This window comes from Phasianus colchicus, chromosome Z (genome assembly GCF_987193195.1).
Source record: "Phasianus colchicus chromosome Z, bPhaCol1.hap1.1, whole genome shotgun sequence".
In the NCBI taxonomy this organism is placed as follows: Eukaryota; Metazoa; Chordata; class Aves; order Galliformes; family Phasianidae; genus Phasianus; species Phasianus colchicus.
This window is the reverse complement of record NC_143476.1, coordinates 77,540,636-77,556,805: the sequence shown is the minus strand read 5'-3', so window position 1 is coordinate 77,556,805 and position 16,170 is coordinate 77,540,636.

Sequence of the window (16,170 nt, the reverse complement as noted above, 5' to 3'; positions counted from 1 at the left end):
TATTTAATGCTTATTAACAAGGAAAATAGGCAAGGAAGTTTCAACAATTCATCACATAAAATAGGCAACCTTGAATAGATGTTATAAATTAATAAAAGAATTTTTTTTGCTTCTACCTGTAGTCTTATTACATTCATACAAGACAAAGGTGCCCAATCTTTTTTTCTTGTTCAAGCAGAGTGAAGTGGGGTGTAAAAAAGGCAGGAAACAAAAAGCCTAAATGCTGATAATCAGCTTTATTATTCTCACTGTGACACTCAGAACTCTAAGCTATTATTACTGCCCCAAAAAGAAACACTGAAAAATCATTTTAAATCTTAAATTTCTGGCAAGCTATTTTCTCCCACACCCTTCTTTGTCTGACTGAAAAAATATTAGGTTTAAAGGGGCAAGACACAGACACTCTGCATATGGGACTACACTGGGATATGTATTGCTACAAAGGCAGAAATACTTCACAATTTATTTACAGTTGGATGACACTGAAATTAGATGTTGTTTGCCCAGGCTTTCATATCATCAGAATGACAGCTGGAGAAAAGGAATGGCTGGTGCTGTTTTCATTGTTTACAACAAGAAGCATTCAGTAAAAACAAATAATTTTGTTTTTACTCCTAGCAGCATATAAAGGTATTGCAAGATTCTTTGTGATTTACAATTACCAATATTATGTTAATTATCATTCTACTTAAGACTTAGCTGGTTGCATCTAATTTTGCAGTTAAATTTCTTATAACATTTCTGAGCTTTATTAGTAGTGATATGGTTAAAAAGTGCCATATGGCGAATGAAAAAGCCCAATAGCTTGTTAAAAGAGGATTGGATGTGCAGTCTATTGAAGTCAATGGAAATTTCCTTTTGACTGTGGATCAAGCCCAGCTGAAGCATCCTTGGAACAATGCTAACTCACTACTTTCCAATTGCCTCCTCTGAGTACTGCCCTTTGAGTCCTGCCTGTTGCCTGATACAGTTTTGCAATCTTCGAATTAAAGAAGGACTTTCTATTCTGTTTGTTTGTGACCAACCTTAAAGCAACTACATTATTATTCAAAATGTTCCTTCACAATTCATTCTTGCTCAGAGAGCTCCTCACTGGATCCCACTGCTCTACCTATTGTCAGCACTTTGAATCATTGCTTGTCCTTTAATCAACTTTGCTCCTTTAAATCAATACTGCTCCCAAAAGCATCTATTTTTTCTCATAAGACACATTGATGTTGAAAATCAGTGATATGAAACAGCCATTGTTACTACAATGAAAAATGAGACAACGTTGTAAGAAACAGAGATCTGAGTAATATGCTAACTAATATTTGTCAATGCCACCAGACTCTCACTTAGGATCCTAGCATAGACATATATCCTTTATTGTTCTAACTTAAATACATAAATTCACTCTAATAGAATAAGATCACTCAGCTGTCTTCACAGTACAAGTCAGATTTTCAACTGTGTACCTTCGATTTTTCAAAGGAACTTACTGAAATACCTTGAAATTTTTTTTCGTTTTTTAATTTTCTTGGTTACAACTTCTTTTCCAATAATTCAGAGCTCAGCATGTTGAACTTTTTAGAAGTGCTGCTAAGTGTGAAATAAATAAAGGTTCCATAACTATCTGTAAATGTGGGCTTCAACAGCTTTATTTTTCCTCATTATTAATTCTATACCAACCCAGTGTAGCTGTGGGCATACTCACTCCTTCCACTTTTGTTGAATTGGCCCTTCACTGTGGGCTTTTGCACTATGCATGGGACAGAGCCCAAGTGCAAGCTTATCCATAAAACAGACTGCTTTGCATCTGTGAGGGCAACACACATCTCCCTAATGTCTTCTTTATGGATTTCCATCAGCTGCACCACTGGGAATGGTGTACTGATGTTTGAATGTGCCCTGAGCGCTAGGAAAATGGAGAGTATGGCACCACTTGATGCATGAGTATTGGATTTAAGAGAACAAGTCTGGCCTTAGGAATAGAGCAATAACTAAAATGTGTGTATTTCTGGGGAAAAAAAAAAAAAAAAATCATGTTATCTGTAATCTTGGAATTACTGAATTTAATGTAAATGCATTTTAGGAGTCCTTTACCAAGCCACAGGAACTCAACATCTCCAAATGCTAAGTTAAAAGGAAGCACTGTTAGGATTTGAGTCTCAGAGGTCTATCTTTCAAGGAGCAGCGAGACACCCTGTGATTTCCTAGCTTGTCAGCATAGTCCTAGAAGCTTCTTTGCTACATGGCATCTTTAAATCCATCAAGAAAAATCAATCACACTTCACAAAAAGGCCACAAAAAAGAACTCTGCAACAGCATGTGCCCATATTAGGGCCTTTCTCTCACAGAAACCAACTGCTGTTCAAGTAGTTGCAACCTATTGTCTTTGCAGCAACAGCATCTCTCGGGTGTCCCTCCACATTGGCAGCTGCCCAAAGCAAAGGCAGCTCTCCTGGCAGTCAGCTTCAGCTCATCAGAGCTTGAGCAAAGGGAAAGCATTTTTGTGTCTCAGTAGATAACAGGGAAAATGTAAATACGTAGAGATGTAACCCAAGATAGAAAGGTTCCTAGACAAAATGGCTGTTACTGGGGCTTATGGAATTGAAGCTGATGATGAATTTCAATTTATTCTGATGTATGGGCAGAGATATTCCACACCCTCCCCCAAGGTGAAATAATGCAACAGCATAATAGTATCAGAAAGTGAAGATAGATTTGATATATGTGCTCATGATGAAAGTGTGATTGAGGCATCAGACCCTTGAATTTGACAACATGATGTAACCCCTTCAGAATTCTGAAGTACCTTTTCCATGCCAAGAGCAGACTCCCAGAACAGCTGAGGTTGGGCAGTACCTCTGGAGATTGCTTTGTCCCACACTCCTGCTTGGAGCACATTACTCAGGGCCACTTTCTGAATTTTTACTCCAAAGACAGAAAGCTCACACCCTTTTGGGGACAATATGATCGAGCGTTTGATCACCATCACAGTGAGTACGTTTCTTCTTAAGTTTAACTGAAATTTCAATTTGTGCCCACTTCTTCTTGTCCTGTCACTGGAAATTACTGAGAAGGGTTTGGCTCCGTCTTTATTCCTTCCCAGAATCTGGTATTTGTGTACCAATACAATTTTCCCTGAGTTCTGTTCTCCAAGGTAAACAATCTTAGCTCTCTCCCTCTCTCGTGGTATTTCTGTTGCTCTGGATATTATCCTGTACATGGACAGACAATGCTGAAATGCTTAGCTTTCAAGATGAAAGAACAGGAACACTCCTCCCAGTATAATCAAATGTAATGTGCATAAGACTTAAAAAATTAAAAGAAAGCACCTCACATATTTCACAAAAAATTGTATCTACTCCAAGAAGTAATTAGAGGTTATAGATTAGTAGACTGAAACAGCTGATGCTGAAGCCCAGAATTCATTTTGCAAAGGCAATCAAACTATTCTGCAAAACCATTGCAGAGGAAGACTCACTTGAAAACCACAACTATTCTGAACCAAAACACTAACATCAACACTAAACTACAGACTGTAAAGAGAGGAATGTTCTATACTTTCAGAACATGCATTAAAAGTATTGCCTAAAGCCTCTGAGGAAAGAAGTCTGTTTGTCCTCAGTATATTTTTTTACCTCATTTCTTTCTAGGAGTAAGTCTGAGAAGGGCCAGAGGAATAGGGTTCTAAAAAAATAGCTAAGGAATGGCAACAGGAGGAGCGTGCATTCATGTGTGTGCATTCATGTGTTGCACTGTTTTTGTCTTTTCCAAAAGCTCATGAAATGCAGGTCAAGTAAAATTCTTTTCCTACTGTATTTTAAAGGAAAAGCTCATGAAATGCAGGTCAAGCAAAATTCTTTTCCTACTGTATTTTAAAGAACAAATGTCATTTTTTTTCCAGAATCAGTTCAGTTTTCACTGATTTAATTGAGAGTTTGAATGGTCAACTCAGTCAATGTGATGGCACGCACTTATACCAAAGAACATTTGTAGGTCTGTTCTAACTTGCATGAATGACTAGAACACAGCTATCAATAAAGACTAATATTGCTTTGTAAGTCACTGATTTAAAACAAAACAAGGAGACAATGTCAAAACAATAAGTCATGGTTTAAAAACTTTCTTTGTTTAACAATATGTACAATGTGTATATAACAGCTCAGTAGATCATGTTTCAGTTATAATTCCCTTTTATGTACTTATTCAGTAGTAAAACAAAATGTCTAAATGAAAAGTAAATACAGATCAAGTTATTGTATTGAACATCATTAAAAGACATCTTTACTTTCCACGTATATTGCCTTTTCAGACTATTAAAACAATTTGAGTTTAAAATGTATTAGGTATTTACATCCTTATCAGCTGTAGATTTGCTGTAGTAAGCAATTAAGAAATTTCTCTGTCATCCATTAATATTGCCAATTCTTTTCTCACTGCACATTTAATCAAGTCAGTGCAACGGCAGCAAATGGTTGAATATGAAGCCCAAGAAAATATAAAAATATAACCAAACTTTCATCTAATCATAGAGAGGGTATAATGAATCATTTAGCAATTCTGAGTACTCCAGAATAGAGCACTGGCAATAATTCTCAGGATGCACCATGTTAAGTATAGGCTAATGCCCAAAAAGAAGCAGTAAAGTGGCAAGGTGAGAGCCAGAGTGGCTTTTGGCCTTCCATCCATGATTGCGCAGATGTCAGCACTGCCAGAGAATGACTGGACTCTAAGGTCTCTTTAAGGCTTTGTATTTCTGGCAGTCAAAGGAGAGTGACAATACCAAACTTTGGTTTCAAAAAATTGTGTATTAGAATCTAAATAGTGGGAGTCTACTTGTAGCATATTTGGGTGTTTTTTTGTTTGTTTGTTTGCTTGTTTACCAATCAATCTGCACGTATACCCAGGTTAGCTTTAGAGCAGTAAGAGTTGTTTTTTCTTTCAGTCCAGATGACAGACTGCTGTGATTGTAACTTGTTTCAGGGCTTATTAAAAAAGTATGAAATACCAGAAGACTCACAGTGAACCAGTGAAGACTGCTAACATTGAATCAGAATAACAAGACTATAACAAACATTGTGGGAATACAAGAAAAACTGTTCAGAGCAGCAGCTATGGAGCAAGATAAACAGCATGAGAACTAAGGACGTCTCTAGAAGAAGAAAGAACATCTCACAGCTCTGATTGGATAAGCGCCTGCATGAACAGTTGAAGAGTGTTTTGTAGAATGCTCTGTTGACATGTAAAGGTGGATGGGAAAGTTGTAGGGGTGGATGGGAAAGCTAGAAAAAGAAAACTAATGAAGATATACAAGTGATGTGAGAACTTGTAATAAGCGATTTGGATTGTTCACATCTGAGTCCGTGCATTAGATGCTGCAAAACACTACTGGCCAATGCTGTTTGTGTAAAGGTTTTATAAGAACCTCCATTAATTCTGTGCTTTGTACCCATTTGAATTCTGTTTGAAGTAAAAAAAGGGAATTGGCATTGGTGGACAAAGGGAAGGCAACTGATGTCACCTACCTGAACTTGTGCAAGGCATTTGATGTGGTCCCCCACCACATCCTTATCTCTAAATTGGACAGATATGGATTTGAAGTATGGACTATTTCGTGCATAAGAAATTTGTTGGAAGGTAACAGCCAGTGGTCAATGGCTCTATGTCCAGGTGGAGGCCAGTGACAAGTGGTGTCCCCCAGGATTCTGTCTTGGGAGCAGTACTCTTTAACATCTGTATCAAAAATAGAGAGTGTGGAATCAAGTGCACTCTCAGCAAGTTTGCTGATGACACCAATCTGAGTGGTGCAGTTAATACAGCAGAAGGAAGGGATGCCATCCAGAGGGACCTTCGTGAACTTGAAAACTGAGTCCATGTGAAACTAATGAGGAACAATAAAGCAAAGTGCAAGGTTTTGCACTTGGATCAGGGGGAATCCCAGATAGTATACAGCCTGGGAGAAAAACTTGAGAATAGCCTTGCTGAGAAGGGCTTACAGGTTCTGGCAGATGAAAAACTTAACATGAGCCAGCAGTGTCTGTTTGCAGCCTGGATGGCCAATAGAATTCTGGGCTGAATCAGAAAAGGGGTGGCCAGCAGGGCAAGGGAGGTGATTGTCCCCCTCTGCTCTGCACTTGTGAGGCCACATCCCATGTACTGTGTCCAGGGCTGGGACTCCCAGCAAAGGAAAGATGTGGATTTGGAGGGAGTCCAGAAGAGGGATCTGAAGATGGTCAGAGAGCTGTAGCACCTCTCCTGTGAAGACAGACTGAAGGAGCTGGGCTTTTCAGTCTGGAAAAGAGGAGGCTGCAGGAAGATCTTACTTTCTTCCAGTATTATGGGAGTTTACAACTTGAGGGAAATCAACTTTTCACACAGGTAGATAATGATTCATAGATTCATAGAAACATTAGTTTGGAAAAGACCACTAAGATCATCTAGTCCAACCATCAACCCATCCCCATGATGCCCAATAACCCATATCCCCCATTTTTCTTTATTCTTTTCTTGTACACCTCCAGGGACAATGACTTCACCACTTCCCTAAGCAGCCTTTTCCAACAATGATAGGACATGGGGGAATGGTTTTAAATTAAAGGAGGGAAGATTTAGATTAGATATCAAGGGTAAGTTTTTCACTGAAAGGGTTGTGAGGTGCTGGAACATGTTGCCCAGAGAAGTCGTGGATGTCCCCTTGGGATGGAACTTAATGATCTCTGAGGACTCTTCCAACACAAGCCATTCTATGATTCCATGATTCTATGAATCCACTTAAGTTGTTTTGTTGTTTTGTTGTTGTTTTTTTAAGGCACAAACAATTGGAATTAATTATCTGAGAAAACTCAAGATGAGAAAAGGTTTTGACTAAACATAAGTTTTTTTCAATTTTTTTTTTTTTTTTTTTTGCCTGAATCACCAATTATTATCCAGTTGAAATACTGCTTTTCACCTTCCTCAACACTAAAATTACTGCAATGCTACCTGAAATGCAAACTGTAGAGCCAATTTGCAGAAAGGAAGCAAAATAGCAAGATGCTTCTGATGGTTTTCGACATTTTAGTTCAAGCCTATCAGCAACTGATTTGTCTGCTTGCTCCTGTTGGCAGCCTAACCCTACGGCAGGGACACAGAACAGCTGGAGCACAGGTGGCAACTTCCATCAGCAGCTAAAAGGCAAGAAGTTTTTCCAGTGCTTTTCATGATGCTGGATCTGAGATGTGTTAGATATATTCTCTGATTAACAATAAATATCTGTAAAGAATGGTCTTTAAACACCATTATTATTAATTTCAAGCAGAAATCTTCTTTCCTAATTCTTGTCTTCTTCACCTTCACCTTCACCTTCTTCACAGTTGCCTCTGTGGCTGATTTTAACTGGAGATGAATATAAAAATCTTGACAGGCACATGAACTGAGGAGTTTGCCTTATTGTGTCAAGCAGGCACATCTATTTTAGGAGAATTATTAAAAGCTATCCCTTCCCCTTAGCACAGCTCATGAAACCCAGTGCACATGTGGTACACAACTGATATCTGACTGATTTTTTCTAACATAAACCATCTATTCACAGGAAAATGGATTTAATCAGAGGAAAACTGCTACATACGTGTAGATAATTCTGGCTGTATTTAGGCAGATGCTCTCCTAATTGTATTGCTCCTCATTGTGAATGCACATTTGAGTGGCTCACAAATACTCAAATCAATTAACTCCTTTTGAGAAAGTCCAAATTTATTACTACCTTGTATCTCCAGGGCTTCATGTATCTCACTACAGTAGGCAGAACAATCTCCAAGATTTACACCACCTGAGCTTGTGATATTTCAGACAATAGCCTGAGGTCAGGGAAGGTACATACAAAGGGTTAGGAATATTTACAGTAAAAGCTGCCTGAAATGTCTGCAACAACATGAACTTGGGGCTCTCTTAAAAGCAAAGGTATAGTTTGACTCCTGGCTATGGCAACAATTTCCACCCATGTTACTCTCTGTTCCTCCTCCATAAATTGAGGAGGATTCTGCTTCCTTGTCTACTAGATTATTCCAAGAAGTGGATATATATTATTTATATCTTTGTTAGTTATTGACTATCTATTGCTAAACATTACCTGTAAAGGAGAGAGGGCTTTTACAAAATAAAAAAGGAAATAAAAACAAAAGTCTAGAAAGAATTGTAGAATAAATACAAAGGGAATATGTTTTGTTTGTTTGTTTGTAGTTGTTGTAAGATGCTCTTTATTTGCATTGTTTTAATATACTGAGAAGGGGTTAAATGGGATCTTCCTTATCCACCAGCCTTCTTTCCTTCTGAGCCTTTTTACTAGTTAGTGGACTGAATACTTAAATTATCCTTCAGAAAGAACCTAATCATATCTAATCTAATTTTTCCTTATTTTAGTTTTAAACCATTCCCCCTTGTCATACCATTATTAGATTTTATAAAATGTTGTCCTCCCTTCTGATAATAAGCTCCCTCCAAATTCTGGAAGGCCATAATGAGGTCTCCCCAAAGCTTTCTCTTTCTTGCTTGAACATGCCCAGCTCCCTTAGCATTACCTGATAGGAGTGATGCTCCAGACCTCTAGTTATCTTTGTGGCGCTCCTCTGAACCTGCTCCAACAGTTTCACATTCTTCCTGTACTGGGGGCTGCAGGCCTGGACACAGTACTTCACATGGGGCCTCATGAGTGCAGAGTGGGACAATCACCTCCCTGTCCTACTGGCTAGCCCTCTATTGATTCAGCCCAAGATACTGTTGGCCTTCCAGCTGCTAGCACATACTGCTGGCTCATGTCCAGCTTTTCATCCACCAGAACCCCCAGGTCCTTCTTCACAGAGCTGCTCTCAAGGACTTCTTCTCCCAGTCTGAACACGATTACCCCAACATAATGCAGCACCTTGCATTTTCTTTTTTTAAACCTCATTAAGTTCATGTGGGCCCACTTTTCAATCCCATCCAGGTCCCCTTTGGATGGTGTCCCTTCTTTCTATTATGTGAACTGCATCACGCAGCTTGATGTGATCAGCAAACTTGCTAGGGTGCACTCACCCCCCCCATCTATGTTATTGATATAGATGCTAAAAAGCATTATACTTGTGTATATATATATTTCAAAATATTTAGTTATATATCTATCCCTGAAAACAATGCCGATTAAATTTAAACTAATTACCTAGTAAAATACTTTCTCAATCTCCAGAAAGCTCTTATAGAGGACCATGTCACATGATGTTGGCACTGCTGCAAGCTCCCTAATGCAGTAATTATATTTTATGTTAAAAAAAAAAAAAAGAAGAAAGTAAGAAAAGTGTGTGTGAGAGAGAGAAAATTTATACCACTTTCTGCAGTTTTATTGGATTAGACAAACCAGAAGTTACAACAAAATATGTAAGTTCTGGTAATAGAATTCGCAATCAACTTTTTTTCTGTTGGTATATCACAGTGAAAATATTTCTAATAAGTATTAGAACTAAGTGCTTCTCCCTTCAACTCAACTCCTATAAAGAAACCTCAAATCTAAATATTATTTTTCACATCGCTTGAGCCAGTGGCAATTGTTGCTCCTGTGTGAATGCAACTTTAATGATGTTACAAAAAACATTGCAGATACGATCCACCTGCAGTTCACAGAGAGAGCAATTAACAGAATGCACAGCAATCTTTTCCAAGCTAATCACACCCAACTTCTCAATTTCCACCACATGAGCAGGGTCTTGCTGATGCTGCTTTTTCAGCACTGAGCTGTTCTGTCACTGATACAAACTCTTCCTGATAATGTAATTAATTCACTGCTTGACTTCTATTTCACCTAGAATGATCACAATCTCTGGCATAAACACTGTGAATTTGTTTTCAGTCACAATTTTCTTCACAAATGAAGATGTGATATGTGATTCTTACAACAAAGATCTCAAGGCAACAGAAAATGAATTTGACACTTTTTTGGAAACCAACTACGTGCTTCTTCAGAGCATACACTAACTTAGGAGATATTTCTTGCAAGGAAGTTTGTTCAAGTAGTTGACTCTGCAAATTCAAATTGCTAAAATTGCACATGCCATTTGTTTCCTGAGCTTGCACTACAGGCTTCTGTTGACACAGCTGTAGCAGGGATATATGGAGTCCCTAAGATGTGGGATCTTTCCTATAGAAAATTGATCAGCAAAGCTAAACTGTCATGTCATGCCATTCATAGGATGAACACTTCACAGACTGTATAGACAGAACCTGTATCTTTCCTCCTTACAGCATTTATCTATGAAACCATATACATGCCAGACAGCATTTGCTCATATTTGTGTTAGAAGGTAATACTTCGTATTGCCTCTTTCTGATTTAGGAACTGATCTTCTCACCATAGGAAATCCAGAAAGCCTGCATCCCTCCGTCTATAGCTGCATAATCCACAGGACATGCTTTCAGTATATGGCATGTCATAGAAAGCAGAGAAATAAAAGTCACAAGGCAGTTCTCTCAAACTGTTTCCTTCACATCATCAGTTCAAGCAATTGTCTTTTCTCTTGACTCCAGTTGTCTGCACAGGAGCCAACAGAGTTATTAAGATGTCTCTGTTTCAGCCTCAGTGCTCTGGCAACGTACTTAAGGCTAAGCAGAATCTGTAAACCTGATGGTAATGAGCAAAACTGACAGGTTGATCTGAAACATTAATTAACTGCAAGAGCTCACAAATTATATTTATAGATGTAAGGCTAGTCTTAAAATAAATTAAATCATACATTAGCTATTAAGAAATAGAGAAATTAATGACCACAGTACAGGTTTATAACAAAATAAAGCAAAGTCAATAAAAAAAGACATTATTACTTACAGAAGAGTGAATGAAATTAATGCAAGATAATAAGCATGCCAAGGGAGCATGGAAACATAGAAGTGTTAAATAAGAGCAGCAGACAAAAACATTAGTAATTTATTTTCAATTTTTTATTGTTCAGTATAAAAAAAACGTGAAAACTGGGTTCTGGGAAAAGAAAAAATCCTACCTGGGGCCAGAGAGCATAACAGCTATGCAATTTTTGATGTCCTACAATAAATACAGGTTGAACATAGTCCAAGATATAACTAACTAGGCAAAGTGATAATTCTTGGAAAAATACTTCCACTCTAAAAAACTGGCTGTAAGAACTGGGCTACATAAGGCTCTGCATCTCATGTGTCTTAATGGCTGTAAATCCCATTTGTTCAAAGCACAAGTTGTTTATTCTCTTCCAAAAAGATGGTCAGAATGCTTCCCTTGGGATAAGAAACTTCTGCTGTTTTCCTCTTGGTTTAGGCATCATTCTTATAGAGATGATTCATTTAAATTCGTATTTCTGAGTATGATATGTAAGCCACAAGGAATGCAGCAGAAATTTCTTATAAAAGTTTCTACTTGCAGAAAATCTCTAGGTATGGTGCAGTAACTCAGAGCTGACTCTGAATGGTACTGCAGCTTCTTACCTGGATAAATAGTTTTGCTAAAGTCAAGTGCTAAACAGTTATGTAGTTATCATGGCTATATATTCAGTAACCAACTGAGCATACAGCATTTAATCATTCTGCATCTACCTAAAAATGACTGGGGCCTCCTTTGACATAGATAATTAATCACCAAGCTTCAGACACATAATAAACTTTCAACAGTATGAAATAAACTAGTGCATGATGTTAATAAACAGTGAATATTTAATCTCTTAAACAAACGAAGCACTACCAAGTGTGATCTGCACATGCATCAAGTAGCAGTTCCTCTCTGGTCTTCTTAGCCAGCATAGATGTTCTTAGCTACCACATGCTTCTGGCTGCAAGGTCTAAAGACTGGAAGGAAATGTTTCAAAATACCATAAGGCCATCCTCTGAAAGGAGAAGACAATTGGTAACCAAGACTACATCAGCCTCTGGCAACCTCTGGAATCCCACTTGGCCAGCAAAGCCTGAAAGAAATGCGTACTCCTCAGATTTCAATAAGAAGGCAGCTTTTATGCTCAGAGATGAAACCAAGTTGATAACTAGGCTTTTGGAAGCTGAATTGAAGTCATTGCTTGAATGAAGAGCAATGTTTCTAGTTAAATCCAGACATGTCTGGAAGGAGCATGTGTCTCATCACATAAATTTTCAGAGCTATCAGTTTTCCTTATCTTCTTACCTTTAATTGTGCCCTATTACTGGGCCACAAATGACAACTGCAAGCACAAATGGTTAATTTCCTTTAGAATGGGGTAAAAGCCCAGGGCTACATTCAGCTTGTGTGCAAACAGTGACAGTGCATACACAATAAGTTTGCTCTAGTTTGTGTTTTGGATGAGGATGCTGGGCTGTGATCCATGTAGGGTTGTAAGGAAGATCCTTTCAACAGCTTTAATATTTTCTGTTGCGCAGCTACCATAAAAGGAGACTGAGTTTTGGCTTTGTAGTCACAAGTTTGCTGGCAGGTTTTGTAACGGAAGACAGAAGGGAATGCAGCCCAGCCTGCTGGTGCTGCAGTGTTAAGTGAGAGAGATAGTAAAGATACTTGTCAGTAGCATGAACAGGAGAGACTTGAGTGTATGGAGAAATCACAGTGCCTGAGGGAACAGTTTCACTTCAGCATTTTCCATCAGGATGGATGCTCCAACACCTGTGACTTCTTATTGCCTTTTCTCTACTCCTTTTCTTCCTTCTCTTTATCCCTCTCTTTTATTTAAAGGACTGAATATGTGGAACTCCAGTACATCTCCTTGCACAAAGGCTGCTGCCACAACCTCCAAGTCAGGAAAGTCTCTCTGTGGACAACACAGAAGCGGTGGCCATTACTTGTGATACAGGCTGTTGGATACAAGCTTGGTCAGAATGAGTTGCTGGTGCTGAGGAGTAATGGGTGAAGGGGCAGAGGTAGTTATACATCAATTATATAATCATAGAAAAGTGCAGCCTGGAAGAGACCTGTGGGCCATCCATTGCAGTGCAAGTCTAATTAGGTCAGGTTGCACAGGGTTATGTCAAGTGAGTCTTGAACATCTCCAAAAGAGATCTTGTAGCCTCTCTGAGCTTGTGTTACAGCATTTGTTTACCCTGTTAGGAAAATGTAAAGGAAATATCTCTGTCTTTCTGTTTCTCTTTATATATTTGTTTGTATACATATATAATTGAAGATTTTTCCTTTATATCAAATTGGAATTTCTTATGTTCCAGCTAATCATCTCTAACCCTACTGCTGTGAATCTGCAAGAACAGACTGGCTCCATTTGTACCCTCAGCCTCTCCCTATACCTCTCTTGATATTTTCTTACTACTTCACTGAAACTGCTCCAGTTGCTCAATGACTTCCTTAGGGCACTGAAAAATGGACACCGCACTCCCAGTGCAGTACCATGAGAGCCAGGGAGAAGGGAAGGATTCCTCCCCACAGTCTACTGGTTTCTGCCGTACTGTTACAAACCACATGCTGTCTGTTGTCTTTGCTGCCATGGCACAGCACTGGCTCATATTCACCTTGTAATTCATAGGAATTTGTTCTGGCCCTCAAAGAAGTTCCTCTGTTCAGTTCTATTGAGTCAGAGCTTTTTGTTGCATTTTTCCTAGTCTCTAGTGCATACATGAAATACAAGAAATAAAGATAATAATTAAAACTCACCCATATCAGTGGAATTTTAATCTTGGATTAATTAGATTTCCAGGTAATGAACTGAAATGAACAGAAATAATGTAAAATAAAGTGCCTAAAGTACTGTATTTGGTATTTTAATACTTGGTACCACTTTAAGATTAGTAAATATGTTTGGCTAAAACATTTTCCTGTGCCTAAGTTTCAGAATGAATCGTTTCAATTTCCAGTGTTATCCTGCTTGATGAAAGACTATCATGTCAGCTGCTGAGAATGGTGGTATTTCATTTAGCCAAGACAAGAGATCACATATGGCTGTAACAAACTTTACATCCAGAGCCCGTTCTTTGCATTCAGAGTATAAAAGGCTGCGTTGTGCTGCAGCCTTCAAAAAAATACAATGCGGGAGTTTTATATATGTGTAAATAACAGTATAGTTCAGTTTTGTTACACTCATCATTTTTTTAAAATCATTTTCTTCTTTTTGCATTCTTGAATGTCTTTTCATTATTTTGCAGTAAGGACATAGTTTTAAAGTGCCACTGCCAATAAAATTGTGATAACTGCACTTATGTTTAATGAGATAAGATGTTCCAGAATGAAATGCAGTCTGTGCAACTGTTCTTAGATACTAATCCCCCCGCGATTCGGGAGGACACAGTCAGAGATCTACTACTCCAGCTGGACTGTCATAAATCCATGGGGCCAGATGGGATTCACCTGAGAGTGCTGAGGGAACTGGTGGAGCTGATAGTCAAGCCGCTCGCCATTATCTATCAGCGCTCTTTGTTGACTGGTGAGGTCCTAGAAGACTGGAGGCTTGCCAATGTGACTCCCATCTATAAGAAGGGTTGTAGGGAATATCCGGGGAACTACAGGACTATCAGCCTGACCTCGGTGCCAGGGAAGGTTATGGAGCAGATTGTCTTGAGGGAAATTATGTGGCATGTGCAGGACAACCGGGGGATCAGACCCAGCCAGCACGGGTTCATGAAGGGCAGGTCCTGCTTGACCAACCTGATCTCCTTCTATGATCTAGTGACTTGTCTGGTGGATGAGGGAAAGGCTGCTGATGTAGTCTACCCAGACTTCAGCAAAACCTTTGACACTGTCTCCCACCGTATTCTTCTGCAGAAGCTGGCAGCCCATGGCTTGGACAGGTGCACTCGTGGCTGGGTAAGGAACTGGCTGGCAGTCTGTGAATGGAGCTAAATCTAGCTGGAGACTGGTCATGAGTGATAGTGGTGTTCCTCGGGGGTAGGTGCTGGGGCCTGTCCTCTTCAATATCTTTATTGATGACCTGGATGAGGGCACTGAGTGCACCCTCAGTAAGTTTGCAGATGACACCAAGTTGGCTGGAAGTGTCGATCTGCCTGGGTGTAGCGAGGCCCTACAGAGGGATCTGGACAGGCTGGATAGCTGGGCTGAAGCCAATGGGATGAGGTTCAACAAGGCCAAATGCCGGGTCCTGCACTTTGGCCACAACAACCCCAGGCAGTGCTGCAGGCTTGGGGCAGAGTGGCTGGAAGACACTCTGTGTAGAGGAAATGGACCTGGGGGTATTCATTGATGCTTGGCTGAACATGAGCCAGCAGTGTGCCCAGGTGGCCAAGAAGGCCAATGGCATCCTGGCTTGCATCAGGAGCGGTGTTGCCAGCAGGAACAGGGAAGTGATTGTCCCCCTGTACTCAGCTCTGGTGAGGCCACACCTCGAGTACTGTGTCCAGTTTTGGGCCCCTCGCTGCAAGAAAGACATTGAGGCCCTGAAGTGGGTTCAAAGAAGGGCAACAAAGCTGGTGAGGGGTCTGAGCACAGGCCTTATGAGGAGTGGCTGAAGGAGCTGGAATTGTTCAGCCTGGAGAAGAGGAGGCTCAGGGGAGACCTTATTGCTCTCCATAACTACCTGCAGGGAGGTTGTAGTGAGCTGGGGGTCGGCCTCTTCTCTCATGTAACTGGTGATAGGACTAGAGAGAATGGCTTCAAGCTGCACCAGGGGAGATTTAGGTTGGACTTTAGGAAATACTACTTTTCTGAAAGAGTGGTCAGGCACTGGAATGGGCTGCCCAGGGAGGTGGTGGAGTCACCGACCCTGGAGGTGTTCAAGGAACGTTTGGATGTTGTGTTGAGGAACGTGGTTTAGTGAGAACTATTGGTGATAGGTGAATGGTTTGACTGAATGATCTGTAGGTCTTTTCCAACCTTGGTGATTCTGTGATTCTGTAATCATTAAATGATTTACACCTACTGCCCTTCAAGTACACAGATCTTCTTGTGTGGTATACAGAGTCAGTAGAAGTTATATTTATCATAGATTTTCTGTTATTATCCATAATTATTTCCCCTTTCCCCAATTGTAGTGCTAAAAAATATAAAAATATGTAGAATTTGATAATATTCTGGATACTTTCTTCCCGATGGATTTTAAAGTATTGCATGCTTCTGTTTACCCTTATTGTTTGCAGGAAATACAACAAAGCAAAGAAGTAATTTTCTCTGACTATACAATCTGGCTGCAAAAGACTGAAGTTTTGTGAGATAACTGTCATGATTTGTTGCCTTTTAGTACCAGTACAATGGCGTTCTGACTTCACTTGCAAAAGACA